Source organism: Tursiops truncatus, chromosome 9 (genome assembly GCF_011762595.2).
Source record: "Tursiops truncatus isolate mTurTru1 chromosome 9, mTurTru1.mat.Y, whole genome shotgun sequence".
NCBI lineage: Eukaryota > Metazoa > Chordata > Mammalia > Artiodactyla > Delphinidae > Tursiops > Tursiops truncatus.
Genome location: NC_047042.1, coordinates 91,304,185 through 91,332,039, shown reverse-complemented (window position 1 = coordinate 91,332,039; position 27,855 = coordinate 91,304,185). Strand labels below are relative to the sequence as shown.

Sequence of the window (27,855 nt, the reverse complement as noted above, 5' to 3'; positions counted from 1 at the left end):
CTTATGTTCTGAAGTCAGGACTTGAACTGACCTTTCTCCAGTAATTGACTAGTTGATATGACATATTTAAAACTTTCCCAGTTATTCTTATAAGCCTGACTAGTCTTCCATATCAAAGATATTGTATAATTTCATGCCAGCTTAAATAAATGTAACATATTTTCAAATCACTAAGTCAACAGCTAATCAACTCTGTTAACATTCCGTGTGTTATATGAGGTAAAATGTAAATTCCATGAGGGCAGGGAGGTTTGCAGTGGGTGTGTCTGTTTTATTCACTGTATTATCTCTAGCATCTAAAACAGTGCCCAGCATGCATTGTGATCACTAGATTAAATATTGAATGAACGAATTAATGAACAAATGAATGAGCTGTAGACAAACTATAAGAAATTAATAAAAATTGTTTTACAAAAATCCAGAACAAGGTATTATAATGTTAAAATTCAAATGTGTCATTTTAAACTAGATCTATAAATACAAGCATACCGTGATTTATTGCGCTTCACAGATATTACAGTTTTTACAAATTGAAGGTTTGTGACAACCCTGCATTGTCAGATAATGGTTAGCATTTTTTAGCAATAAAGTACTTTTCTTAAGCACAATAGGCCCACAGTATCATGTAAAAATAACTTTTATATACACTGGGAAATGAAAAATTCGTGTGACTCACTTTATTGCTGTGTTCTGGAACCAAACCTGAAATATCTCTGAGGTCTGCCTACAGTGAACAAATGGGAATAATTAAAATAGTCTGCGTTGCCCATCTGAACTGTAGCACTCAAAGCTCAGAGTCTGGCAAAACCCGTTTCTAATAAATACATTGAAGTCACTTCATTACAACTTTACTCACAACTGAAAGCACTGTAATGGAGTCCAATCCATGTGGGCACACAGATCGTATAAATAGTTCTCAATCGGCTTTGACTTTCTGATCTGCATTCAACACTTTTTTTTTTAACATCTTTATTGGAGTATAATTGCTTTACAATGGTGTGTTAGTTTCTGCTTTATAACAGTGAATCAGCTATACATATACATATCTCCCCATATCTCCTCCCTCTTGCGTCTCCCTCCCACCCTCCCTATCCCACCCCTCTAGGTGGTCACAAAGCACTGAGCTGATCTCCCTGTGCTATGCGGCTGCTTCCCACTAGCTATCTGTTTTACATTTGGTAGTGTATATATGTCCATGCCACTCTCTCACTTCGTCCCAGCTTACACTTCCCCCTCCCCATGTCCTCAAGTCCATTCTCTACGTCTGCATCTTTATTATCTTTATTTTTTTTTAGATTCCATATATATGTGTTAGCATACAGTATTTTTTTTCTCTTTCTGACTTACTTCAGTCTGTACGACAGACTCTAGGTCCATCCACCTCACTACAAATAACTCAATTTCGTTTCTTTTTATGGCTGAGTAATATTCCATTGTATATATGTGCCACATCTTCTTTATCCAGTCATCTGTCGATGGACACTTAGGTTGCTTCCACGTCCTGGCTATTGTAAATATAGCTACAATGAACATTTTGGTACATGACTCTTTTTGAATTATGGTTTTCTCAGGGTATATGCCCAGTAGTGGGATTGCTGGGTCGTATGGTAGTTCTCTTTTTTCGTTTTTTAAGGAACCTCCATACTGTTCTCCATAGTGGCTGTATCAATTTTAGAGACTGGCATAAAGATGGGTGCAGAGTAATCACAATATTAGAGAAAACGTCACATTCGCAGTTCTTTTCAAGTCTATAAATACAAAGTTAACCAGTGTGGTTTTCTATAAACCTGTCTTGGGTATAATTACTGTTTCTTTTAGTTATTCTACCTTTCACTCTTACAGTCTTCTATTGTGTTTGACGTGCCAATTTCACTTCACCAAATTCCAGTTGTAATACTTCGTTTTCAAGTATTATGAAAATACCTTAATGTCCTTTCTGTCACAAATTACTCCTTTGGTTCACTGTTTCAAATTGTGGGTTTTAAGAATGTTGCTTTTCAAGTTATCAACAAAGCTGGAAGATACTTAAACTTGGCTGAAAGCAATCCGATCTGAATATCAGGAGTGAGAGGTGCAGCTCCCCCTCCACTGCCGGCTACGGGAATGATCAGGAATTACATCGTGTCCCTCCTGCCACCTGAGAGTCCAGAATCTTAATCAGGGTGCAGACCTGGGGGGACCCTTTGACTCTGCACCCCTCCACCAGTTGTGCGGGGAGAGGTGTCCACTGAAGGAAGAACAGCTTCTTGCATGACTTCTGAACCTTCTCAGGCCGGCTTCTCAAACCCATCATGAGAGTTGAAATTAGCATTTACCGTATCAGTTCTCACTTGCCCAATGTCTGAAAGCAATTTGAGGGTAATTTAAACCAAATCTTTTAGTAGAGCTAGTAAAAAATACATTTAACCTGTTAATTGTGCCACGTCTTGCTCTGTCTTGGAATCTCCATAAATAGAAGATGAAAATGATGGGCATTGCAAGACATAAATAAAGCTTAATGATCCCAGTTTAAGATTCAGCCAGGTACGCCTGTGCCTAGCTGTTGTGCTGACCTCATTGCCGTATGACTGCCGTCAATAGCTCTTTATATTTCATCAGTTTCCTCTAAAAGCCACACTAGCACATTTATAATGTTTGTAGACTATTTTTTTCCATCCTAGTTGATGTAGTTTCACATTATTGAAGTCTTTTTTGAGATACAATCTATTTGGTTATCCTAGGCTTTAGTGCTTTTCTACTTCATCACTTAGTTTTTGTGTGTGTGTGACTGTGGTAGTATCGTTGCTCGTGAAGCAATTCGGTGGCACCTAGGAATTTCCCATTGAGTTTACGTGGTTTCAGGTCATCCCTCCACTTGCCATATATCATCTGTGTAAGAACCATACTCATCAGATAATTTATGGAGAACCTTTTATAGTCTTGTTTTCTCATTCACAAATGAGTCTTGAAAAGCTGGATTTAAGAAGACAATTTTTAAGATCTTTCCCTGTTACAAAAGAAAAAAATGGGCTTATGAATGGTACCGCTGTCTTTAATTATGTGAAGTCAGTGTAGCTATCCCCCCTGCCAGATCACCAGCTCCTCAAAGTGAGAGATCGGGGCTTCTGTTTATGGTTCATCCTTTTAAATGACTGAACAGCAGGCTGAGTACACAGTGACCCACTGGCCTAGGGGATAGACTGTGGCCTCCTGAGTGGGAGGAGGGCTCTGAGATTCTTCCAGAAAGGTCACTCCCTAGTCAGAATGATAAACCTCCATTTTTTAAAGTAGTTGTTAGCTAAAGGGATTAATTAACCCAAAGGAAGGGATTTTAAGGCCATGTTCTTGGTTTTGTTTTTGATAAGAAAATTGAATTGGCCCTTCTGTAAATTCTACACCTCGCATTAGAAAGCACAGGTTAAGTTGATCCTGCCACTTCGTGAATTCTTCCATGGTCCGTTATTTTCAAAATATCTTGACAGTTGAAAGGCATATAGACAAAAGCCAATCAGTGTAAATAGTTACATTTAGAGGAATAAAGGATAGTCATCAGTCCTTTTTTACTTCACCGTTTTTAACCACTTGGATTCAAAGCTGGATTTTGTCTCAACGAAATAGAACAGCTAATATCCAATCAAATGTGCAATTTTAACGTTAGCCAGACAGTCCTAGAAAATCTGAATTAACATTTGTAATTTTAATCACAAAATTAATGGCATTAAACTCTAATAGAATTGATTTCATTTATTAATTTCTTCTAGTCAATCTAGAAGAAATAAATGTGATAAAGCACACTTATCAGTGCTTTACGTGAGTGATGTCTCACCAGACACCAGTTAAATAAAAAGTAAATCATGTCTGTTTCCCACAACATGTAGCATTAATCAGACTTACTTGGTTAATAGTAAGTTATCTAACTGTTGTTGCATAAGATAGTGTTAATTTTGATTTATGTGTAAATAAATGCTCTCTTCTGTCTTACCTAAAAGATAACCCAGGTAAAATAGAAAGCATTCACAACTTATTACATATGAAACCAGATTGTTCTGTGTGTAAAGGAGATTAACCAATATGTTTTGTACATTGTACAAATGTACAAACTTTTTCCAGGATATATGGCTTTTTTGGTGAGAGCTTTCCCTTTGTTATTGTTTTTCTTATTACAAAAGCCAGCAAGTCAATGCCGTTTCTGAAATGGCAGTCACTATTTTAGGACCCTGCAGCAGTGACCCAACACAAGAGGTAGATCAAAAATTATAAAATTGAATTTAAAACTATATGTTTGTACAATCCTACTAAAGATCAACTTGGCAAATTATAACAGCAGCCATAAATATATTTATATCCTTTCATCCGATAATCTCATTCCTTAAAATTACAAATAATTGATTTTTAAAAGCTGTATGCATATATATAATTATCCAACTATTTTTTCTAAAAATTGAATATTAGAGACAACAGAATCGGCAAATGAGCAATGAAGAATAAAAGTTTGAAAATGGAATATTAATAGTTGGGTGGAGTCTGGGTTATAAGTATAAAGATCAAAAGTATACAAGAGTAATTACAAACTATCAGTGACGAAAGAAAGCAAAATTGTACGTGGACTGTGATTACGACTATATAAAAAATTGTAAGTGAAAAACTTTTGTGTTAGAGTGGCAATACAGATGTTTTGTTTTTTTATTATTATTATTTTTTTGCGGTACACGGGCCTCTCACTGCTGTGGCCTCTCCCGTTGCGGAGCACAGGCTCCGGACGCGCAGGCTCAGCGGCCATGGCTCACGGGCCCAGCCGCTCCAAGGCATGTGGGATCCTCCTGGAGCCATGTCCCCTGCATCAGCAGGTGGACTCTCAACCACTGCGCCACCAGTGAAGCCCCCAGATTTTTTTTTTAATGTAGTTTTTTAATATTGTTACAAGGTTGTTGAATACACTTTCTAGCATGTTTTTGTTCCGTACCACTTTAAGGAGGAATTGAAAGGATCAGTCAAAATGACTGCAGGTCATAGCATGAAAAATAAGGTGTCTCATGGTGCCATTTAGCAAATGACTGTGTCTGTTTGTGGCGCCCGCAAAGAATGGCTGCACTTTCTGGGAGTCCGTTACCAACCCCCAGAGAGTCACACAGTGGGACAGTTCCTTCTGGAGTGTCTTATCTGTCTAGTTAAAACTTCAAGGAAGAACACGATATTTGCCAGTCCATAAAATGACATGGACTGACCTTTGACTTTTCACAGGGAAGCCCTGACTTACTGATTTTAAAGAGCTTACAGTCTCGTTGGAAACAGAACAACTGAGGAACGTTCTCAAAGCTCAAAATGAACAGGTCTCACCATGAGCATTTGCACTGAAACCCCAGTCCTGGGTGATCCTCAGATGAGCAGCAGGGTCAGGTTAGCTGAGCCCTGGGTGTCCCAGCTGGGGTGACTATATATGTAAGAGAAAGTTAAGTACCAGATACTAATTTAACAGGGGATGAGTTTGGTAACGTAGTGAGAATAAAGAGCAGTTGTAGATTTCTGGAAAGTGGGTAATGGAATAATAATTGTGACTAGGGCGTGAATTGATTGATGAATGTGGCCAGGGGCTGAAGACAGGAGTCCAGGCAGAAGAGCTGGGTCAGTGCCTGCATAGCTTGGGTGTCTCCTGAGAAAATGGGGGAAGACACAGCAACGTTAGATCTTTTACAGAAAAGGAATCTGCTGGGTTTCATAAAGTATTGAATGTGAGATAAGAAGAAGGAAGGGTAACCAAGGGAAAGGAATTTTAAGCATTTGGAAACCGTTGTTGTGTTGGTGTTGATGACAGGCTGGGGACAGAGTACCTATAATAAGACAGAAGAGGGATTCCGAGCTGCTTGTATGGTGTGTTGTCTCCATCCAGTATCAGTAGAATGTTCATTTGGACAATTAAGGTATAGAATTCAGGAGCAGTTAGGAGCAGAGATTAGATTTGTCAGTCTTGTGTGCTTTGGACGAGTGCGCACTCAGAAGGAAAACGCAGTTGAAAGTCAAGGGGAGGATTAAGTCGGTGGTGGAGAGGGGAAAAGGGCCAGCAGAGAAATAGGGCCGTAGTGTGGCCTCAGACCCACATCACTGCCGCCGCAGAGACCCCCAGAGGGGACGCTCCGTGGCCTCCGCAGGAATGTTCTAACACAGCAGCGCAGACAGAAGCCATGCTGTAGGGATGAGGGAGAGAGTTTTCAGGGGAAAAAACTTATTGGAGTAGTTGAGAAAGGAGGACAAGAAAAACGCAGATGACAGGGGAAAAAGGAAGATGAAAGCAGGGTGATTACTACCGTGAGGGTTTTTTCAGTTAGGAGAAGCCTGGGTGTTTAGGCATGAAGTGGGGGTGGCAGTGAAGCCAGTGACCAAGTGTGAGGAGGCACAGTCCCCATGGGAGCAGCCTCTTGGAGGGAGGCCCAGGTACCACTTCCTTCTGCTGGTGACAGTTGCTGGACGGAGCGTGCTCAAAACAAAGGTGGGCTTGAGGGGAGCTGGAGATAAGAGTGTAGGAGGTTTCTGGGCTAGTTACTTCTTATCAGTTACTCTGTCGCTAGTTTCCAGGGTTGGAAGGTGGAAAGTGCTAGTCTCTCAAAGTCAAATTGTACCCCAGAGTCTAACTGAATTTAGCTTTCACATGTTTTCTGTTTGTTTGTTTCTAATGTCTCATGAACCCAGTTTTACCTGTAGCTGTTATTTAAAGTTTGGCCCCTAATGCTTATAAATAGCACTATTTAAAGCTAAATGAAGCCCCTCTCCATGCACAGTTAACTCTAAGGTTTTCACCCTCTAGCTGAGGGTACTAGTGATACCACCGGCAGCCAACAGGCGTGTGGCTCTTTCTACAGAACTTGCTCTATAGTCTGGTATCTGAGCCTCGGGCAGTTGAGGAGCCCATGGGCTGTGTCACCCAGCTCTGTGGCAGCACAGTCACTCAGGCCCAGGCCCTGGGGCCCTCCAGCTACACGTGCTGCTGCATCTCTGGGTGTAAACTCCCTTCTAAATCTAAAGGGAGAGCTCGGCCTGGTGGTCTCCAGTCCAGTCTTCCAGGTTGTAAAGGCCATTATTCTATGACTCCACAGCTGTAAACATTCAAATGAATTAGTATATAAAGAAGGCAAAGGTCAGTGAGGAACAGAATTGAGAGGAAAGCTTCATGGAGGAAGGGGCTTGAGGTGCACCTTGAAGAGTAGGAAGGAATGAGCAGGGCAGAAGGCAGGGAGAGTTTACGGGCTGAGGGTGGTGGAAGCAGGACTTAGTGTAGCCAGCAGTGGACAGACGAGAGGCACCAGACATAGAGCCGAAGATGGGCGGTGGCCAGGTCGGGTGGCGGGGCCAGGAGCGTCTTGAACACGGGGCGACATAAAGAAAGTGGCGTTTCAGGAAGCTTGGTTTGGCTGTAACACACAAGAGAGTGAGCTAGAGAGATCTGTGGGAACCTGGGTGAGAACCCGGGTGGTAAACCTGTTGTTAATTCCCAGGAAGATTCTAAAAGGGGTTAATTGGCAAGTGGTTTATGAGCAGCTATGGAACCATCATAAGGTCCCCGTTATTTTCTTCGTAACACTTCTGGAGGGATAGATCTGCAGGGGAGTGGGGTGGATCATAGGCAAATCCTTACCTTTATATAGTGCTTTTCTGCTAAAAGTACCTCCTAGATTTCAGCTCAGCATTTGACAGGTGTTTGAAACTCTAGGAGCAAGATGAAGAAATATGGACTGGACAGTGGTAGAGTTGGTGGATTTTAGCTGGTGGGAGGAACACACTCAAAGATCATGGGTTAAAGAATCGTTCAGTGTAGAAGGAGGTCTTTTACAGCTGCTGCAGAATTCTGTCAAAGTGAGTGAATTGGATGAAGACATAAAAGGCTTGTTTATCAAGTTTGTGGGTAACACAGACTGTGGAAGAATAACTACGTTACTGGAAAATTGGAAAAGATCTCAGTAGGACAGAAGCACGAGCCAAGCTCACCATATAACATTTAGTAAGAATAATATAGTCATAGCATATGGTGTTTTTAAAAATCAATTGATGGAAGAAACCTGAATTAGTTGTGAAATATATTAAAAGACTTTGGGATGCAGGGTTGGCCGGGTTGGGGGGCTTTGGGAAAGACAGTTGTGTAAGGATGAGTCGTTGGTATAGGATGGCTATCAAAAGAGTTAATGCAACCTTAGGACAGAGTAAGAAAAACGTAGTATTTAGAACAAGGGAGATGATAGGCATATGATTCTCATTGAATCATATTTGGGTCATGTTACATACAGAACATTTTCTTTTCATTTTATTGTGGGGGGCCAGTTTTACTTTTGATGTGAAGGGTGGTGATTGAAGAACCTGAGGATGTTTGTTTAGTAAGGAGAAGAAACACCTCCAGGTTTATGGTAACTGTCTAAATATGTAGAGGGCTGCCATGTTGAAGACACCACCCCAGACAGGTAGATTTATCCTGCACTCTTCCACTGGGCACACCTAGGGGATTCTAGGGTGAGCAGATTGGGACTCAGTGAGCAGCTCATCAGTGGAGGATTAGACGGAGCTTTGATGAAGAGTTGTCAGGGATTCTGCAGAAGAGACTCTTATTGGTTTCTAATGTGTTATCCAGTGTCTAATGTGTTATCCAGTATCTAATGTCTAAACTCCATGGTTTCTAATGTGTTATCCAGTGGTGTGCTGGTGGCTTATACCAGCTTTCAGGGGCTAGTGGTTAAATAATCAGGAATTTTGCAAGCCAGGAGTTCAACTGTTGGTGGCTAGAAGTCAGCCATGGGGGCAGTCTTTACACCACAGAAGTCCACAAATATTACAGATGACCTGCTCCACCCCCACCCAGTGCCAGCGTACCAGCACACCCCGGGATTGTCCCAAATAGAGTGTTAGGGGCTTCCCTGGTGGCTCAGTGGATAAGAATCTGCCTGCCAACGCAGGGGACACGGGTTCAAGCCCTGGTCCGGGAAGATTCCACATGCCGCGGAGCAACTAAGCCTGTGCGCCACAACTACTGAGCCTGCACTCTAGAGCCCGAGAGCCACAACTACTGAGCCATGTGCCACAATTACTGAGCCTGCACTCTAGATCCCGAGAGCCACAACTACTGAGCCCATGTGCCACAACTACTGAGCCTACGTGCTCTAGAGCCCACGAGCCACAACTACTGAAAACCGTGTGCCTAGAGCCCGTGCTCCACAAGAGAAGCCACCACAATGAGAAGCCCAAGCACCACAACGAAGAGTAGCCCCCGTGAGCAGCAACAAAGATCTAACGCAGCCAAAGATAAATAAATAAAGAAATAAATTTTTTAATCAAAAAAAAAGAGTGTCTGTTAGAAGCCATGAGCCTGTGGAATGTGAGACAGCAAATCGGAGAAGGGAACGTCCACGTTTATGTTCTTTGGACTATTCAGATTCTGTTTCCTTCCATTGTACACAGCTCCCCTTGTTGGTGCTCAAGCCACTTCCTATCTCCTGCCAAGATCTGAGGGCTGGGAGTTTCTCTGTCACCGGATCTGCCAGGGAAACTCAGATACCTTCTGTTTCTTGGAATAATTCTTTCCTTGTTAAGTATCTAGACTGGCTAGCCCTGGGCACGAGGCAGCCTGACTCCATTCTCAGCACCGGCCTACAGAACTGTGAGTCCCAAATGAGTTCAGCCATCGAAACAGGATTTGGAAACACCTGGGCTGTGGAGGACAAGTGATCACAGGTGCAAGGTCCAACTCACCAGTGTAAAAAGCCCTGGAGGCCATATGGCAACAGCAGACCTCAGATCAGCCTCTGTCCCCATGGCCTGTGGGCAGAGAGCAAACAATGATTTTAATTCTGTTTCTCTTATTTCTTTTTTCAGAAAGGATTTGAAGAAAGTCTGAATCGTGTGTAAGGGAAAAGCACATGTCCTGTGGTAGACATGACAGCAAAGTCAGCTGTGGTCACGCAAATAATACTTATTTGAGTGTGTTCTGAAGTTCTAAGTCAGAAAATTGTGTTTACTTTTCTCATATGTCTACGATGTCCCACTTGAAGCCCCCAATGCTTTTCTTTTTCCCCCGATGCTGCCTTCTCCCCACTCCCGCCCATTATTGGTTCCCCAGGAGACAGACAGTAGCACCCAGGAATGGTTAGGCTGTACACGGGGGATGGCCCTTCCAGGAACGTTCATATGGCCAGCCAGTGAATGGCTTGTATTTGATAAAAAGTTTTCTTGCCAAAGAAAACTATGCAAAGGTGATTTTTGAGCTGTGGAGCAAGCTACTCTGAATCTCAATATCCAAATTATAAATAAGGGGGCTTCCCTGGTGGCGCAGTGGTTGAGAGTCCGCCTGCCGATGCAGGGGACGCGGGTTCGTGCCCCGGTCCGGGAAGATCCCACATGCCGCAGAGCGACTGGGTCCGTGAGCCATGGCCGCTGAGCCTGCGCGTCCGGAGCCTGTGCTCTGCAACAGGAGAGGCCGCAACAGTGAAAGGCCCGCGTACCTCAAAAAAAAAAAAATTATAAATAAGGGAGTTGAAGTATAGGGGTTGCTTTTATCATTCAGTAATGTGTTGTGAAGCTGTAAAGAGGTCTGTTTTAGAAGTGACAAAACCAGTGACGATGAGCTGTATCCCCGAATGGAGATGGAGTGTGAAGAGGGGTCAGAGAGAACTGAATAAAGGAATAAAGGCAAGACAGGAAGGGCAGGAAAGAGATGGAATGCAGCTGTAGCACCACAAGGTTACAGGCTAGGGACCCACCCTTAGAAAGGTGTAGGCCAAGGACAGGGAATAAAGAGAAGATGGGTTCCTACGGGTTCCTACTTCAGAAGCTGTAGGATGACAGGAGGTGGTGACTTGATGATCATTTTAACCGCAGGCCGGGCCTGGGACCCTAGGAGCCCAGGGAAGAGCGTCACTCTAGACTTAGAGAAGCCACAGCCTGGGCTCGGAGCTCTGCCGAGCCCTGGGCTCAGGGCCTGGAGAACTTTGCAAAAGGATGGACTTGAAAAGGATTGTTTAAGACTTGCAATAAGTACAGAAAGAACTGAATGCCGTGCAGTTGTGCCCGTGAAAATCTTCAGCTGAGTGAAATGCATACCTGAGTGCAGAGTAGAGAGTTTGGTTTGAATGGCCTGATTGTGATGCAAGTCAGGGAGAAGGTGAGGAAAAGGGATGCTCCCTGGAGAGACGTAGGGCAGCGAGGGAAATGTGGACACAGGGGTATAGAAAATCGACTGAGTTCCTTAAGGCGGTGCTCCTGAGTAAAGAAAGTCCCTCCTGCCCCCTTGCCCTTGGTGGCAGCAAAGAAACAGGGGCCCTATTGGTTTTGGTCGACCACGTGCTGCTGGCCTCACTGAGAAACACATCCACTGGTCGGCATCTCACCTTCTCCAGCCAGGGCTTCAGGGCAGAATGAAGCCCTGCCGCCCTAGACATCCACCGTGTGTAGAGTCAGTTTCTCGGGCTTCCCTGGTGGCGCAGTGGTTGAGAGTCCGCCTGCCGACGCAGGGGACACAGGTTCGTGCCCCGGTCCGGGAGGATCCCACATGCCGCGGAGCAGCTGGGCCCGTGAGCCATGGCCACTGAGCCTGCGCGTCCGGAGCCTGTGCTCCGCAACGGGAGAGGCCACAACAGTGAGAGGCCCTCGTACCGCCAAAAAACAAACAAACAAAAAACCATCAGGTATTTTAGCAACCTACTGGGGTTCTGCCTAAAGAGGACTGCAGAAAGCAGCTGGCCTCATGGGCACTGGGGATTGGGAATGTACAAAACAAGGTCTTACCCACCTTTGAAGCATTTCCCAACTTTGCTGTACCCATCAGAACCCCAACTGTCCCCTCTCTTTACCCAAGATGAAGTCTTTTATTAGTAAACCAAATCTATGCTTCCAAAGGCTCACCCCTGTCAAAACTTTTAGTATTGGTTTCTAGTCGTGTTGCCATTAGTTAGTTTCTATGAAGAAAATTTTGTTTTTGCCTTCCCATTTTCTCATGGAAATTATTCCATGAAAATAACTTCGTGGGATTGAAAATTCTTGTCTCATCATCCCATAACAGCTTTGTCATTTCTATGGTGTCCATTGAATAATTGAGTGAGTGAGTGAACTAAGCTTACGATTAACAGTCTTTCACGCATATTGACACTCTGTTGACCTTTACCCCAATATATAAGGTGACCAGGTAGGAATTATTCTTAGCATCTTACATTTGAGAAAACTTAGGCTCATAACAATTAAGAGACTCAACCAGGAAAACAAAGTACGTACATGGCAAAGTTGGGTGTAGAACCCAGGTCTCCCGATCCCTGATCCAGAACTTTTAAAGGGAATCTAGAAGAATGATGGCCGGGTGCATGGTGTGAGACAAAATAGGACAACCAGTTGTGTCTTGGTGAGCACCTAGTGTATAACACTGGGTCCTCTGATGTGGGTGTCCAGGAAAAGAAGATGCCATGGTTTCCCATCAAGAAGCTAACAGCTTCATTGGAGGGATCAAACTGCCACACCTAGAAACAATTAGGTTTAATGGAAGGTGAGTGAAGGGAAAGAAGAAAGTTCTGGAATGCACCAAAAAAGTTCCCGGGGGAAGAAATGAAACTGAATCTTGGGCAGAGATAGGACTGCATAACCATACACCAACAAGAGCGAGGGTCTAGCAAGCAGGGCATTCTGGCCAGGGGTCATCTGGGTGCAGGCAGAACGTGCAGGTCCTGTCATATCTAGAGATGAGCTAAAGGTGAGGTCTGAAAGCTCCACAGAGGTCAGGCCCGAGAGTTTGGACCAGTAAAGTGAAAAATTGAGTAGATGAGGTCTGAAGGGACATTTGGGTCAACTCGACCCACTGTAAACAGCGTGATCATGAGCTGTGATGGCAAAGCAAACATTGTCTAACAGAAGGCTTGGGGTTGATGTAATGCCTCCTGTGGAGAGACCGTGGCAAGGGGGGCAGAGAGCAGTCTGGGGCTCCTGATGGGGCAGAGCCTGGGTGAGGCCTGGAGGGACGGCCAATAAAGGGGGTGGAGCTGAACCCCAAGGATGTTTCAGATTTGAATCGGAGAGGGGAAGGCATTTCAGGTGGAGAAGGCAACACACACAAAAGTGTGGAGTAAGAAGGGAAGATTCTGGCCTGAAAGAAGAAGTTATGAATTGAACAGAGAGAGACAGGATGGGATAAAGAGACGGGAATGGCTGCTCAGGGGCTGGGAGGCAATTCGAATTTGGATTGCATGTGATAAGCAAATTGGTTCTGGAGGAAGGAAGTTGGTATGATGAAAGCGGTTCTGGGAAAACAAGTCTGGCAGCATCTTAGATGGGATTGGAAGGGAGAAAGATTAGAGGCAAACCAGCCAGGAGACTCTGTCAGAAATCTGGATAAAGCCACGGGGGTCGTGGCACTGAGAAGGAAGAGGAAAAGGTGACTGAGGAACAAAGAAAGCAGAAACTTGCGATTTAAGGGAAGATGCCATGGGCAGAGATGACCTGAGGGTCCTAATTTTGGAAATGAAAAAATAATGGTTCTACTGGGATCAATGGGGTGGTCTGGAAAGGAACCCCATTTCGAAGGGGGAAGGTGATAGTTCAGTTTGAGGCATCCGAATAGAGATACTTCCGTCTTTGAGAATATGGACCTAGAGGCCGCGAGGTTGGGGCCGGGATGCACCTGTCTGACGGCCAGTGCCTGACAGTGAACAACAATGGACCAGTCCCACAGGAGGGGATGGGGGTCCAGAGTGACGAAGAGAGAGAAGGAAGAGGAGGCAGCAAAGGAAAGAGAAGAGCGATGGGAGAAATCCGTGGAGAGCCGGCAAAGCACATGCTAAATCTAAATGGACTTGGAAAGAGTTGAAGGTTATCAGGGTCTGTTATCAAAGACAGGGGAGGCTAAGGGCGGGAACTGAGGAGAAGGCCAGCGGGTCTGCGCAGAGGGAGGTCAGGGCTGGTATGAGAGCAGTCTCCCTAGTTTCCTTAGGGTGGGCCTCCCCTGAAATTATCTGCCGGGCTCCAGACTCCCTGCCTCCAGCCTTCTCAGCTGACTGGTTCTCTGGGGGCCTGTCAGGAGAATGCGCTTGCTCTAAAATCTTAATCATAAGCTATTAATAGTTATGTTTCTAAACTACAGATCTAATGATACGTCTTAAATTGGATGGGTGAGTTACCTGGGCAGAGGAGGAAGGTCGTGTGGGCTCTAGGTCGGTGGGGAGAAGAGGGACGTGCTGAAGAAAGGGACGGCGGCGCAGGCAGCACTGCTAACAAGGAGGAAGAAGGGACTTCCCTGGCGGTCCAGTGGTTAAGACCCCGAGCTTCCACCGCAGGGGGCGCAGGTTCCATCCCTGGTCCGGGAACTAAGATCCCACGTGCGTCGCAGCACGGCCAAAAGCGAAAAGTAAAAAAAAAAAAAAAAAAAAAGAAGAAGAGAAGAGAAGGGAAAGGAGAAAAGAAAGAGGGAACAAGCACGTCTGAACCCGAAGCAAAAACTTTGCAGCCTGGGATGAGGTGCAGTGGCTACAGCAGGAGACAGACGGCTCTGCAGGTCCCTCCTTCCTGCATCTCCGGGAGCCCAGGAACTGGCCGCCACCTCCAGCGGAAGGCCTCTCCCACCTCGTCTCCCCACGAAGCTCTGCTAACCTCCTCTGCACTGCGGCTTACAGCTTAACTGATGGTACATCTTCCCTTTGTTCCAAAGGGAAGATTGACGTTTGCTTCTCGATCATAAATTGCTTCATTTGCTCTTGCCTTCTCAGTACTTCCGTCCGCTGTTTCCCTGGTTTGCATTTATCGTGAAGGTGTTCCCTCAACTAAGCGTGGTTGTTGCCGTTGACTCTGCACTTTGTGGGCACCTGGAATTCAGTCACTTGCTCACAGCCCTCAGCTCCAGCCTTAGACCCTCATTCCCAGGGACGCTTTCTGATCGGAGTGGGTTCCCTCCGCAGTCATACAGCCCTTCATGCAAATGCGTGATCTTCCACTGCTCCGTGTTGCCTGTGCCTGTGGAACTGCGTGTATTCAGAAGGAAAGCAGAATTGAATCCTAGAACCATGATGTTGGCGAGGACTTGAGAAATCACCCCATCCCGGCTCCCGCTCACAAGGAACCCTTTCAACAGCTTTTGTTTAACTTATTAAATAAATAGCTTTTCTCTTGATTTAAACTGTTCCCAAAATAAATATTGGGTGGGTGATCCAAGGAGTGGTTTGAGAGTTGATATTACCAGGATTATCGAGACGGGCGTGCTTTTTGCAAAAACAGAACTTTGCTGAATTTGTAAGAAGCGGAGTCTCGCTTGCTGCCATGCCCTCCGTGGAGACAGTGCTGGTGCTGTCATGGGGTGGGGGGCGGAGGGGGCCAGATGACAGGCTCAATGAAGCCCTAGTCCAGAACAGACCCACCCCTTCCTAAATGCGCGAAGCAGCTCCAGAGATGTTGCGAACGATGTTTACCTTGAAGAGCAGCATTCGTGCAGCAGCCGCTTTTCTGTGTCCCGTACCATTAAGCCCACGTGAACACGGGCCCCGTCAGGTCTCTGCGCCGTTGGGACCCCGTTTCGCCTCTTTGTCACCCAACATGCTGGGCTGCACGTGCGTAAAACCGTCTCGGGTTGTTACAGACGCGGACTTTGGGGCGGGGGGAGCGTGGTTTGCTTCTTCCCTCCCCACCTTTGAGAGGGAAGAAACACTGCCCAGATGGAAAAGCCTCGCTAACGCGACAGAAAACTTGGCAATGTGCATCACGCGGGGCGGGGGGTCCTGGGCTGTGCTCCCCGAGGCCACGTGTCTCACTTCCTTTGTCACTTCTCAGCTCTCAGTGGCATCTCCAACAGGAGACCTTGGCCTCCTTCCAAGGTCGGTGTGTCAGGCATTTACGGTATGTGCTAGGAGCCTGGGAGTCCCATCAGATCTCTAATCCCACCATCCATCTTACAGCGTTTAATAAGTCTCAGTACCACCTTTTCCAGTTACTCATATTTAGAGACAAACACCCTTGTGTCTGTACTTTCTGAGTAAAGGAATCAAAGAATAGCTTATTGTCTTACCTCAGGGCCGGGGCCCCAGAAAGGCAGAGTTCGTGTTTGCTGCCCTGGTGTCTTTTGCCCATTACTCATGCTGGCCTAGCCCATCATGTCCCTTGCTTGTTCTCTTGGACATTCCTTGTGTTCTCCTGCCTCTGCGCCTTCGCTTATAGTTTTCCAATCTGCAGGCCCTCTGCCTTCTCTGGACCCTCTAAAGTCAGCTGAAAGTCTACCCATCCCTAGCAGTCATAGTTAAATCCTACCTTCCTGTGTCCTTCCCAGCCTGGAGTGAGTCACTGAAGTCCACTAGAGTGTAAGCCCCGTGAGGGCGAGACCACCTTTTTTGTTTATTGGCAATTACTAAGCGCCCAGGACAGAGCAGATGCTCAGTAAGTTTTGTTGAGTGAAAGACAGTGATTGCTCTCTGTAAACTTGGTGGCCATCTGACATATATCCCTTCTGTCTGTATTCATCCTTCTCTACATGTCCACCAGATGCTAAGCTTCTTGAGAACAGAATCCATGACTTTGTATCACCCTGTAGCAGGGTCTGGAACACACTAGGAGCTCAGTAAATACTGATGATTGCATTTACGACGTAATCACTCAGTAATGTTCCCTGAGCGTGGGGCGGGGTAGGGGTGGGGAAGCAGGCAGAGTGTCTTTCTCTTGCTCTTATATAAAACCACCCTGAGCAGCTTTCTAAACCAGTCCAAGGGCCCCTGTCCTCCCACCCAGCACTTGAGTGTTTAAGAAGGACATTCTTAAGAGCACGATGTTGTTAACATTGCATTCCTCGTCCGGTAAATTAGCGAAGGACTGTATAGAATTGTTCAAGAATCAGTTATCCAGGGGTTGGCTAGTTAATTCCTGAGTAAGCCACTCTGAAAACTGATTATAATCCTATTTCAAATGGAGAGTTGGGCGAGGGCCAACAAAGGGTATATTATTGTATCTTGTAGGAGGGAAGAATCCGGCAGATAGTCTCTGAGTTATGGCGCCAGAGCCTTCCTTTCTTCTGTTATTGTAAATTATTGTTATAGTAGAAAGCCAGGTCAGCAGAGTGAGACTCCAGCATCACACTTCCTCTCAGCTGAGGTCTTATATAATGGAGACTTTCATAAACACACACTGTATACACTTCACGTGGGATCCTTTTAAAGTTCATGCTGTTCAGTGTAAAGTGTAATAATTGTTTTATATTCCTTCTAAGTTCTAAAGTGTCCCTTGCTTCTGGGGTAGCTGTTGACTAAACCTTCTTTGTTTAATCAAAGAAAACTAGTTTTCTACCACTCAAAAGTCCCCAGGATATAGCTAAAAACAATCATCTTGCTTAGCTACCCCATTTGTCTTGCCTCTCGCCTCTTTCTTAAGGGCTGCAAACCCACATGCCTGTAGGGCCAGGCGGGGAAAGTCAGCAAAAGTCAGCGAGCAGGGAGGGCACAGCAGGGGGCACACCTGGGCGCCATTTAAGGGGGCAGCGCTACTTGGCCCAGGCTGATGGCTGCCAAGCACAGACATGTAGCCCCGAGTTGGCAAAGCTTTGGATTTTCAAGAGAAGCTGGAAATCCAGATTTTTAGGAGATTTCACTCGATTTCTAAATGTTAATAACTAATTCCAAAAAAAATTTTTAACTCTTTACAGGCCAAACAGTTTTTGTGTCTGTGTCAGATGCTTCCTATGGGGATAGCAGTTTGCAACCTTTGCTCTATCCCTCAGGCCTTCCTGCCTTTGGGCACTTGAAAGTCCTTCTTGGGCATCACTTTCATCGTGCCACTTACCTTTTTAAGAGGGTGATCGGGGCTTCCCTGGTGGCGCAGTGGTTGAGGGTCCGCCTGCCAATGCAGGGGACACGGGTTCGTGCCCCGGTCCGGGAAGATCCCACATGCCGCGGAGCGGCTGGGCCCGTGAGGCATGGCCGCTGAGCCTGCGCGTCCGGAGCCTGTGCTCCGCAACGGGAGAGGCCACAGCAGTGAGAGGCCCGCATACCGCAAAAAAAAAAAAAAAAAAAAAAGGAGGGTGATCGTTGATTGACATCCAGAGTGTCTGTCCCTGCAGGGAAGGGACCAGGTGGAGCGTCAGGTACAGCATTGGGCACCAGGCGGATGCTCAGCTGAGGCTTGTCAGATGAACAAGTCTCAAGCTGCTTTTGCGTGCTCCCTCCTCTCTTAGAGGTGTGGTCACACGTGGGTGTTAGTTATTTACCGCTGCGTAACACATGACCTCACAATTCATTGGCTTAAAACAACAATAAACATGTATTTCACAGTGTCTGTAGGCCTGGAATTTGGGAGCAACTTGGCTGGACAGTTCTGCTCACGTTCTCTCGCAAGGTTGCAGTCCAGTTCTCAGCTGGGGCTGCAGTCGTCTGAGGACTTGCCTGGGCTGGAGGATCTTCCACGATGGCTCTTTGTCATGGCTGGCAAGCTGGTGCTGGTGGTTGGCAGGAAGCCTCAGTTCCTTGCTGTGTGGGTCTCTCCGTAAGACTGCTTGAGCGTCCTCACAACGTGGCCGCTGGCTTCTCCCAGAGTGAGTGATCCAAGAGAGAGCAAGGTGGCAGCTGCAACATCTTTATAACCTAGTCTCAGAAGTCACATGTTATCATTTCTGCAGTATTCTGTGGGTTACACACATCTGCCCTGTTCATGTGGGAGGGGATTCACTGTTGAATACCAGGAGGTAAGGATCACTAGGGGCCATCTTGGAAGCTGTCTGTCACAGCCGTGCTCACAGTAGTCACTAAATCCCTTTTAAACAAATGATCAAACACTGAGAGTAGTGTTTGATCTCCCAAAAAAACCTAAGGGAATAATATTTATGTCCTAGTGATTTGTCTCTAATATTCATCTCATTTACTACTGTGTTCTTGAGATCAACCTCAGAAATTAAATATCCTGTTTTCATAGCCCATCTTAAAACTGTCATCCCTGAATGTGTCAAAAATCACTTTTTAAAAGTAGATTTAAAAATTCTACCTGTATCACCTCTTAGAGTGATAGACTCAGGTGTACCATTTGCTTTTCAAGGGAGCCCTTTCAATTATTGCCTCCCTCTGTCTGCTTCGTGGGCTTTCCTTGTTCTCGTGTTCTCTCGGTTGCCGGAGGTGACACTTCTTTACTGAGCCTAACGGTGTTTTTAAGATATGAAAGGAAAATCCCCAAGAAGTAGTGTCCTGAACAAAGAATAGTACCCTCTTTGATATATTAATAGCATTTGTGAAGACAAATAGCCCCCTGAGATTCCCTGGGGCCCTCTGAATTGGTAGGAGAGGGGTGCCAGTTATCAGAGGGTCAGACAGAGAGAGGGGTGACCTCAGTTCCTGCCACAGGATCTATTTCAGGTACCCCCTGTGCAACTCCCCACCCCGACTCCAACCGCAGGACCAAGTGGGAGCTGCTACTGCTTCCAAACATACACACACACACACACACACACACACGCGCGCGCGCGCGCAGAGTCTCTGTCTCTCTGCACCTTTCCTCTGTGGGAGCTGCTGCTACTTCCAAACATAGACACACACACATGCTGCACCTTGCCTTTGCCTCCTTTAAGACCACCCTAAATACTCATTTTAACCATATTTCTCCTGAATACAAATGTTCAGGGGAAGGAAAAGTGCCCCACTGTGATTTCCCCTAGGAAAATCCCCGCTGGTAGCTAGTGCTTATTTGTTCAATAAACAAAACCTTACGCTAGGAACTGAAGGGGAGCACAAGGCGAGTCCACGCGTGCGCACTATGCGCGGGGCTCAGGGGCGTGGAGGGGGCAGCGTTTGCCTGCGCACCTGGGGGAGGGGCCTACTCCGCCCCGCCCCGTCCCAGCCACTCTGCCTTAGCAGTGGTCACCGAGAAGGGTGCTGCTAAATGGAAATGACATGCATAATTCATAAGGCCGTGATGGCGTGCCATCTGTGGAAAGCGGGGTGGTAGTTACAGAATTGAGAAATGAGGCTGCAGGCGGTAAGTAACCTTTCTAGGTTAGAGGCTGCTGTGATAGATGGCCTGCATTGTTCTCTTTCTGACCTTTTTCTGAACTTCCCCTTAGAAGAACAGAGGAAATGCAGTTCTGCCTTTTCCCATATTGTTTTTGAATAATACCTTCAGATGCCAGCTTTTAGCGTTTGCGTTCTTCCATTTGGGGTTTTGCTTTCCTGACCCGCCCCCCCTCCCCCGCTTCGGGTCCCCCCTACTCCATCGCCGCCCCGCCCCGTGCTTTGCAGCTTCCCATAGTAAAATCTAGTCACTACTTCATCCCGGTATTAATGATAAATACAGAGGCTACACATGTGTTTGTCCATATTGAACACTGTGTACAGGGAAAAAATACCCCTGCAGCATCCTTTCCCCACCTCTGCCCCCTGCCTTTCCCTCCCAAAGCTGGCTCCCCCAGCCAAGCAAGACAGGCCTGCGAGTGGCCCTCGGGGATAATGCAGATGGGCCGGTGAGAAATGTGTGGGGCGGCCTCTCAGTAGGAGGGATGACGGAACCGATGATGCACCTGAAGCCCCAGCTTGCAGAATAGACTCATTTTCACCAGTTGTTAAGGTGCATATGCAGGAATGAGACTCATCTAAACTACTGAGGCAATCACAGAGGAAAAAAAAAACATAACTAGGCTGGGGAATGTGTGCCATTATTTCTTTCATCAACCTTTCCTCTCTGCAACCCGAAATACTCGGTGTTGTACACTCCACACTTCCTCCACTGGTATTGATTTCCTGGTCTGAACTGTGAGTCCCCGGCAATGGCCCGTAACTTTGGGCTCTATGATCATCTGAAGCCTATGAGCCTCTGTAAAGTCAGGGGACCCCAGAAGAGAGAGGAAGGAAGACATCTGTTTGATTTTCACGCAAGTAAGCATCGTTAAAGAGTCAGGCAGAATTGTTCCACTTAGCCTCAAAGTTGAATCTAGAGTTGAATCTTTGGGGTATTTGGTGTTGTTTTGTTTCTTGAAAAACAGACCCTTTTTGAGGCTGAATGAAAAGGAACTAGACAGTTCTGTGTCAGAGGCTTTCAAACCGGAGGGGACGGAATTTGGTTAGTTCCATTTAGTTGGTTAATACTGATTGAACACCTGCTGTGTGCAGAGCACCACCGGGCTGCACGGCAGCTCAGCACTTCCGTAGGAGGCAAATATAGGCTCTCTCTTCTCAAGGAACTTTTGATCTCATGGGGGAATCCAGGACAAGCCTAAATGTGTACGTACAAAACCCTACTTACACAGCTGACACTCTACAGAGGCGAGTGTGACAAGCAGCCTCTCGGTTACTTTAAATGATTTTTCAAAATTTTTATTCTTTGGCCAAAAAAAAAACCCCAAAAAACTGAGCTCTTCATACCAAGGATGACTGCCGTTCTTTCAAACATCCATTTAATTGCTTGTGGTTTTTTTAGTTGTATTTTTTAAAATCTCCCTGGCTGCCTCTTCTCTTCCCATCTCCATTTGCTATTCCTTTCCTCAATTCCAGATAAATAGTTTCTCCTTTTCTGCCACCATTCCTCTGCTGACGTATCTTTTAAGGATACAAACTTCCCGTGTCAAGCTTCTCCCACTAAAAATAAATAAAGCTTTATGGGTTTCTCTTCGGATTTCTCCATGGAAATCCCCACTGTCAGAGAAGTACCAGAAAGGGCTTGCTTGTTCCCTACCCCTTCTCTTTCCTTAAACAGAAACACATCCATCCATAAATACATAAACAACAAATAGCAGGAGGTCCCCGTGTTTACTTCTTTCTCAGACCATCACTTCCGTGCAGCACGCATCTGTATGTTGAGCGTTAACTACATCTTGCGTGGGGCTTGTGGTAGGAAAAAGAGTGAGCCCGGCGCTTCTCCCGGCCTGTGAGTCTGAAGCGTGACTGTCCATATCTGTGGAGAGCTCACCCCACAGCACCTGTGCCAGGTGTACGGATGGATAATGAACAATCCACTGCCTCGAGATGCCTCCAGTCCAGCTGAGAAGCCGCCAAAAGAGTTTTCTCGTTTTAAGAAATAATTATCAGGGCAGGGATGAGTGAAAGCCAGAATCGGCAGGAGACAGATGTGGGACACAGAATAGGAGAGAGCCTCAGGGCAGAGCTCTGGAGGAAGCAGGATTCGAGTTGGAAACCTTGCGGTCCAGAGGAGTGCTTTCCAAGGAGGCAGACTGGGGGTGGCAGTGGAGGAGGCGGAGGATGCCTGAGGGTGTCCAGGGCGTTCTGCCCTGTTTTCTCTCGTGCTCCCAGCAGGTCAGGTCCTCCCTCCCTCTCGAGTCCTTTCTTCCCTTCCTTTCACGCCCCCTCTTGAGCCCCAGCTGATTGGTGTGCAGCGCCCTGATTCCACACGCGGGTTAGCTCACTCGGCTGGAGTGGGGTTCGGTGCTCGAGAGAACAAAGTGAACATTTTCATCTCTTTTGCTGAAGGCTGCTCCATTCCAGAGGCAAGATCCAAGAGTCTCATCCCTTGGATTACAAAGAAGCCTCCTTGTTATGATGAGAAAAACAGTTTCTGGACAGATGAGCAGTGGTATCCTCGTCTGCGAGGACAGCCGCCTCCCCTTCCGCCGACAGAAACGTCTTCCGGGCTCTAGTCTGCAGTGTGCTGTGGACCTGTCGCCGTGAGGTCCCGGGCTGTCCCCCGTGGGCTCTGTCCCTCAGTCCCGCAGGAGCTGAAGGTCCAGGGGCCTCTCAGAGGGTGTGTCCGCTGCTCTCCGGCAGCCCCTGATATCAGCTGCAAAGAGCCAGCTTCGTTTTTCCTCCGTGGCACAAGCAAGCACAAGAAAGCAAGCTTGAGTTTCGTTCTGTTTTGTTTTCCAGTTCCTTTAGGAAGAGGTGAATATTGGAAGGTTTTACCTAAATCAGCTGCCCTTGGTTGGAGACCTGGGATGTATGCCCACTTTGTTTGGCAAAACTCTCCCGTCCTGACTCCTGCCGGAACCGACAGCCAGCCGCCATGGGTGTGGCCTCCTTGAACTGACCGTGGCGGGTCCTAACAGACCGTGGTTAAGTCCACTCTGCAGCATGTCCTGCTGTAGAATTGGGTGAAGGATGTGTCCTCAGTCCTCTTCTGCCCGCCTGGTCTCCTGGCAAAGCCAGAACGGTGTGCACGTCCCTAAGGGAGCAAAGCCAGCCTCGCCTTCCCCTGCTCACGCCTGTCCGCTTGGAGACGGGACGCATCCTGCACCTTGTGGGCCAGAACCTACTCAGTCGGCCAGGATGGCCCCTGACTTCAGTCAAAACTTGCTTAGGTAGCATATTAGCTGGCTTTGGCCCTTCTTTCTCTGTAACTCTATACGAACAGCGCAGTATCGGGAGGGAAGCCTCCTCTTAGGAAATGGGAATATCCCTGCGGCTGCAGGGGAAATTCACCCCCCAGCGTGTGTTCAGCATCTTCACTCAGTGGATTCCTTTTCCTGTCTCAGGTTTCGGCGCCCGCTCTCTCCATTGGTAGTTCTCCAGTCAGTGACGCCAAATGCATCTCCCTCCCAGAGAAGGAACAGGTTTCTGTCTTCAGGCCTTGTCTTCCTTACCCCCATCCATCAGCCGTAAAGACGCCTCGTGATTTAGCCCCACGAGCCACAGGACCAGCTGGTGCTGTAGGAAAGGAAATAACCTGAGAATGAGCCTTGTCTTCGGTACCGTTCACTTGCTGAGAGCTGGGCGCTCAGGGGCCTCTATGCAGGGCAGGCCCAGGGACCCCCGGGAGGACAGCATCCTGATTCTCCAGCCTTGTGCTGGTTCAACCCTTCCCCCCGACAAACGTTTCTGAGTACTCACTACAGAGCCAGTCGAAGCTAAATGTTAACCAATGGGAAGTTTTACATTTAAATGGATAATTTGCACATAGGTAAGTAATAGTACCTTCTTAGTAAGCTTTGAATTCACTAACTCAAAGGTGTGAAGGAGGCCCGCCTGCCTTCCTTCCCGGCCTGATGTCCCACTTTCACTCCGCTGGGGGTGACACGTCACCACTCTGAATAAAGTGGCTGCATCTACACCTGGTCCAGGGGAATTGAAATTCCAGATTCCCTCCTAGCGCAGAGAAAAGAGGAGTGGCCTCGGGAAGACAAGGGTGACAGTGTGACAACATGGGTCAGGCCTTCCCGGTATCAGCATGCTTCCCAGGGAAGCCCTAAACGCACGGTTTTAACCCTCAGCTTCAGTCAGCAGACTAGCAGCAAAGCAGAAGAAACAGTCAACCAAAGGAACTAACAGGAACGTCTGAGGCTTTGTCTCCTTCCTCTCCCTCAGCCGGCCGCCCCGGGCCTTTGTGCTGAGCCCGTTACTGCAAAGCCAGGAGAAGGCAGAGCCCGGTGGAGGCATGCGGTCTGCACCTCGATGTACGTCACCACTGCGTGTGGACAGGGGACAGTGTACGGGAGGGGCTTTTTGATGCCAACCGCGTCTCTCTACCTGGCTGGGAGTGACACCGGGCGTTGCCTTCTGATAAGTCATGGAGCTATATGTCTTTGCTCTGTGCACTTCTTGGTATGTGTGTTATCTTTCACAATCAAAGTTTTTTTTTTTTTTAACGTTATAAGAACCTGGAGCAGGACATGTGTAACATGAATCATTATGTGTAGATAGTGCTGAAACCTGAGATTCCATTTCCCTGGCTGACAGGTGGTCCCACAGACATTTACTGAGCATGTTCTTTGGCCAAAAGTATGAGTATAAAACCTGGTAATAGGGCTTCCCTGGTGGCGGAGTGGTTGAGAGTCCACCTGCCGATGCAGGGGACGCGGGTTCGTGCCCCGGTCTGGGAAGATCCCACATGCCGCAGAGCGGCTGGGCCCATGAGCCATGGCCGCTGAGCCTGCGCGTCCGGAGCCTGTGCTCCGCAAAGGGAGAAGCCACGACAGTGAGAGGCCCGTGTACCGCAAAAAAAAAAAAAACCAAAAAAAACCTCTGATAACATTATAGTCCTTTGGGGTGTTGGAAAGCAAGATCCAGGTTTCTCCAGCAATCCTTGGCTTCGTGGTAAACGCCCCAGAGACCAGACTGGGAGATACAGGGCTTGGGATGGGCCGAGTAGACACAGTACAGTGATACGTGTCAAGAGGATAAGGAAGGCCAGGGCAGTGTGCATGTCTTTGAAATGACCCATTGTGGAGTCCAAGTCGTTTTTCCTGTGAACATTTCTTACTGAGGTTTACAAGGAATTAGAGGCTGACATCAGCTTATCCTCCAGATTCCTGGGAACTGGTTTCCAGCTCACACCAGCATCATTTAGAAGCCTTTGGAGATTTTAGTCACTTGAGTTCTAGATCCAACCTTTTTTTCTGGTATATAATCAAGAAGGTTAGATTTTGGCCCTGCACTTTGCAGCGTTGAAGTAGTGCTGGGAACCAAGGGTCGGCACAGGGGTGGGCGATGGGAGTGGAGAGATACATACGTTTCTTTAGGGCACACCAGGAAAGTCTTCTTCCGAGCCAGGATGTTCATTGCCAATCCAAATCCAAAAAACTTCCACTCTGAGTGTAACATTGTACTGAAAATGGTCAGTTGAATCAAGGAAGCTCGCTTCCTTTGGGAGGCTGTCCCAGTGTGGCGTGAGAATGTCATCAACACCACAGCCAAACCCACAGTCATCCGAAGTTGATTATATATTTATATATATATGTAAAATCACCTTTTCCGTATGGATGTGATACTTCGTTCTGATGTCTTGAGCATTTCTGTTGGTGAGAGCTGGAGATATTCAATTACAGCAGAATCACCAGTGAGGGTGTTGAATCCTCATCAGCTCACACACAGTTTTATGGATATCAACAGTGGCCCCAAGCTAGAACTTCTAGAACCTCTCTGCAACAATTTTGTTGCCTATGTAACATCACGCTGGGACCACCACAGGCACAAGTAGGGTGTCTTTCCTGGCTTTCCTTCTAGAGTCAGAGCCATGGTACCGTCAGATGACATGCCGTCCTCAGCTTATTACAGGGCTGAAATACTCTTCTGTGGGGTGTGTCTGGAGCTCTTAGGGCACACAGTGTTTGGCTAGGCCGTTGGTAATAAGGACAGTCTCCGTATTACCTTGGCTCAGTGCAGGCTCACACAACAAGGGGGCTCCTGGTCAACCACACCCTGTGTTTTGTCCCTGGAGCTCCATCTCTGAGTCCCTTTGTCTTTCACCTCATCTTTCTAGCACCCCAAAGACAGAGCTGTTTCTTTCACATCTCCTGTTCACCAAGGAAGCTGTGTCTTTTTCAAAATCAAGTCCCAGGTTGACCTTAGATTAGCCAGGCCTCTGTTGCTATGTTGATCTCCACTTGGACCTTTCTGGATCCCCCAGACATGGTATGAACCCATGCTGTCTTCCATGCAGATCCTTTGGGCTTTGGGGTCCAATTTCTCTAAAATAGCCTCCTCGTAGCCCTCAGATTTCTGCCATTTCTCAGGCCCTGTGTTGCTCTGATGTAATCCTTTGCCTTCTACTCCGGGTCACCAGCTCAAATAGTGGCTCTGAGAGCATGTCAGCATTTCCAAGTCTCCTTATTTTTGTGGTGGAAACATAAGATTTAACAACCCATCTGAAATACAGTTTTACATTTTGATTGCTTCTGCCCTAGCCATACCGAGGTTACTTTCAATCTACATATATTTGTGGGAACAGGCTTTTTTCACTGCAGTTCAGTTCAAGTACACCTTATAATATCAGTGAGTATAAAATACCATGGGCTAACAAAGTGTCTTGCTTCCAAGGAGTTCAAACTGCCTTATAATTCTACCGACCATAATTTATCTTCACAAGCTGCTGTAGAGGCAAGAAAAAAAAAAAAGGCAAGATTAATAATCACATTTTATAGATGGTGAAATAAAAACTTGGAGAAATTGAGTAACATTTTTCCAGAAATGCACAGTTCTTCCTGTGCTCTCTGATTAGTGTTGCAGATTTATTGCCCAAGTTGGGAGTGGCCGTGAACCTTGCACTTGTTTTATTAGTGTGCTGTGTGGCTGATGGAGACATGGACTTGGCCGGGGGGAGGTTGGGTGAGGAAGAGACTGTACCGTGAAAGGCAATGCAGACTCAGAGCTGTGCTTCCCGGTAGGAGGAAGGGGGTGGGCTGCGGATGGGCAGTTTTCTTTCTAAAGCTAAATGGTAGTGACTTAGTTGTTGGCCATATTAATCTTTGTACCTTTTTCATATAAATAAATGAAGCAAAAATGTTTAATGCGTATGCTTCAATATACTTAAACAGTTTTCCTAACGTCTCAACTTATAAGGAGGAAATGGACCTTAAAAATGAGGGAAAGGGATGCTCTTTATTTAACTGCTGTCACGTGGACTTAGACACGTTATAGACAAGTGATGTGCTATCTGTTGATTGCCTGCTCCGTGCCAGGCCCTGTGCTAGGTGCTTCCTGTGATGCTGTTTCGTTTCATCCTCCTACCAACGTCAGGAGATCGGTATACAGCCGCACCTAATGGCACTGGATTATTCTACCTGTGAACATGGGATCTTGCGTGTTTCCTCTCAACTCGGGTGGTGTCCACACCTCTGTTGGGGGTCATTCCCCTATAGGGTCACAGGATCTGGACATCTGGGAATGCCTTATCAGCCATGTACACTGTCAGGAGAGCCAATGGAGTGAAATATCGAAGCTTAACCATTGGTGTGTCGCAAATGACAGTTGTCCATTCTCTTTCTGTAGAAAAGTAGAATTTTCCACGTCTTACTATGGGAATGTTGGAAAGGAACAGTCTCTCTCTTTCTTAGGTGCAAATTTTGTCTGACACTTCATGTATGTTTAAAGTATTTTTGATGTTCCAAAATAGCACCGAAGAGCCTCTGTAAGATGATTCCACGGGCTGGTGAGTGAAGGATGAGCAGGACCTGGGCGATTCTGGGCCCAGAGGGAAAGGCCATTTCCCAAGCCAGCCATCCTACCTGCTGCGGAGCCGAACGGAGAACAGAAATGG

General features: G+C 46.8%; 1 protein-coding gene and 1 long non-coding RNA gene across 13 annotated transcripts in view; both read left to right on the top strand.

The window, feature by feature from the left end:
• HIPK2 (homeodomain interacting protein kinase 2) overlaps positions 1-27,855 on the top strand; it is a 207,957-nt gene that overhangs the window by 102,865 nt on the left and 77,237 nt on the right. The window lies entirely within an intron of this gene.
• Positions 16,621-26,787, top strand: LOC141279584 (uncharacterized). Its single transcript, XR_012334116.1, has 2 exons — positions 16,621-19,917; positions 22,359-26,787. It is a non-coding gene; the product is annotated as an uncharacterized lncRNA (long non-coding RNA).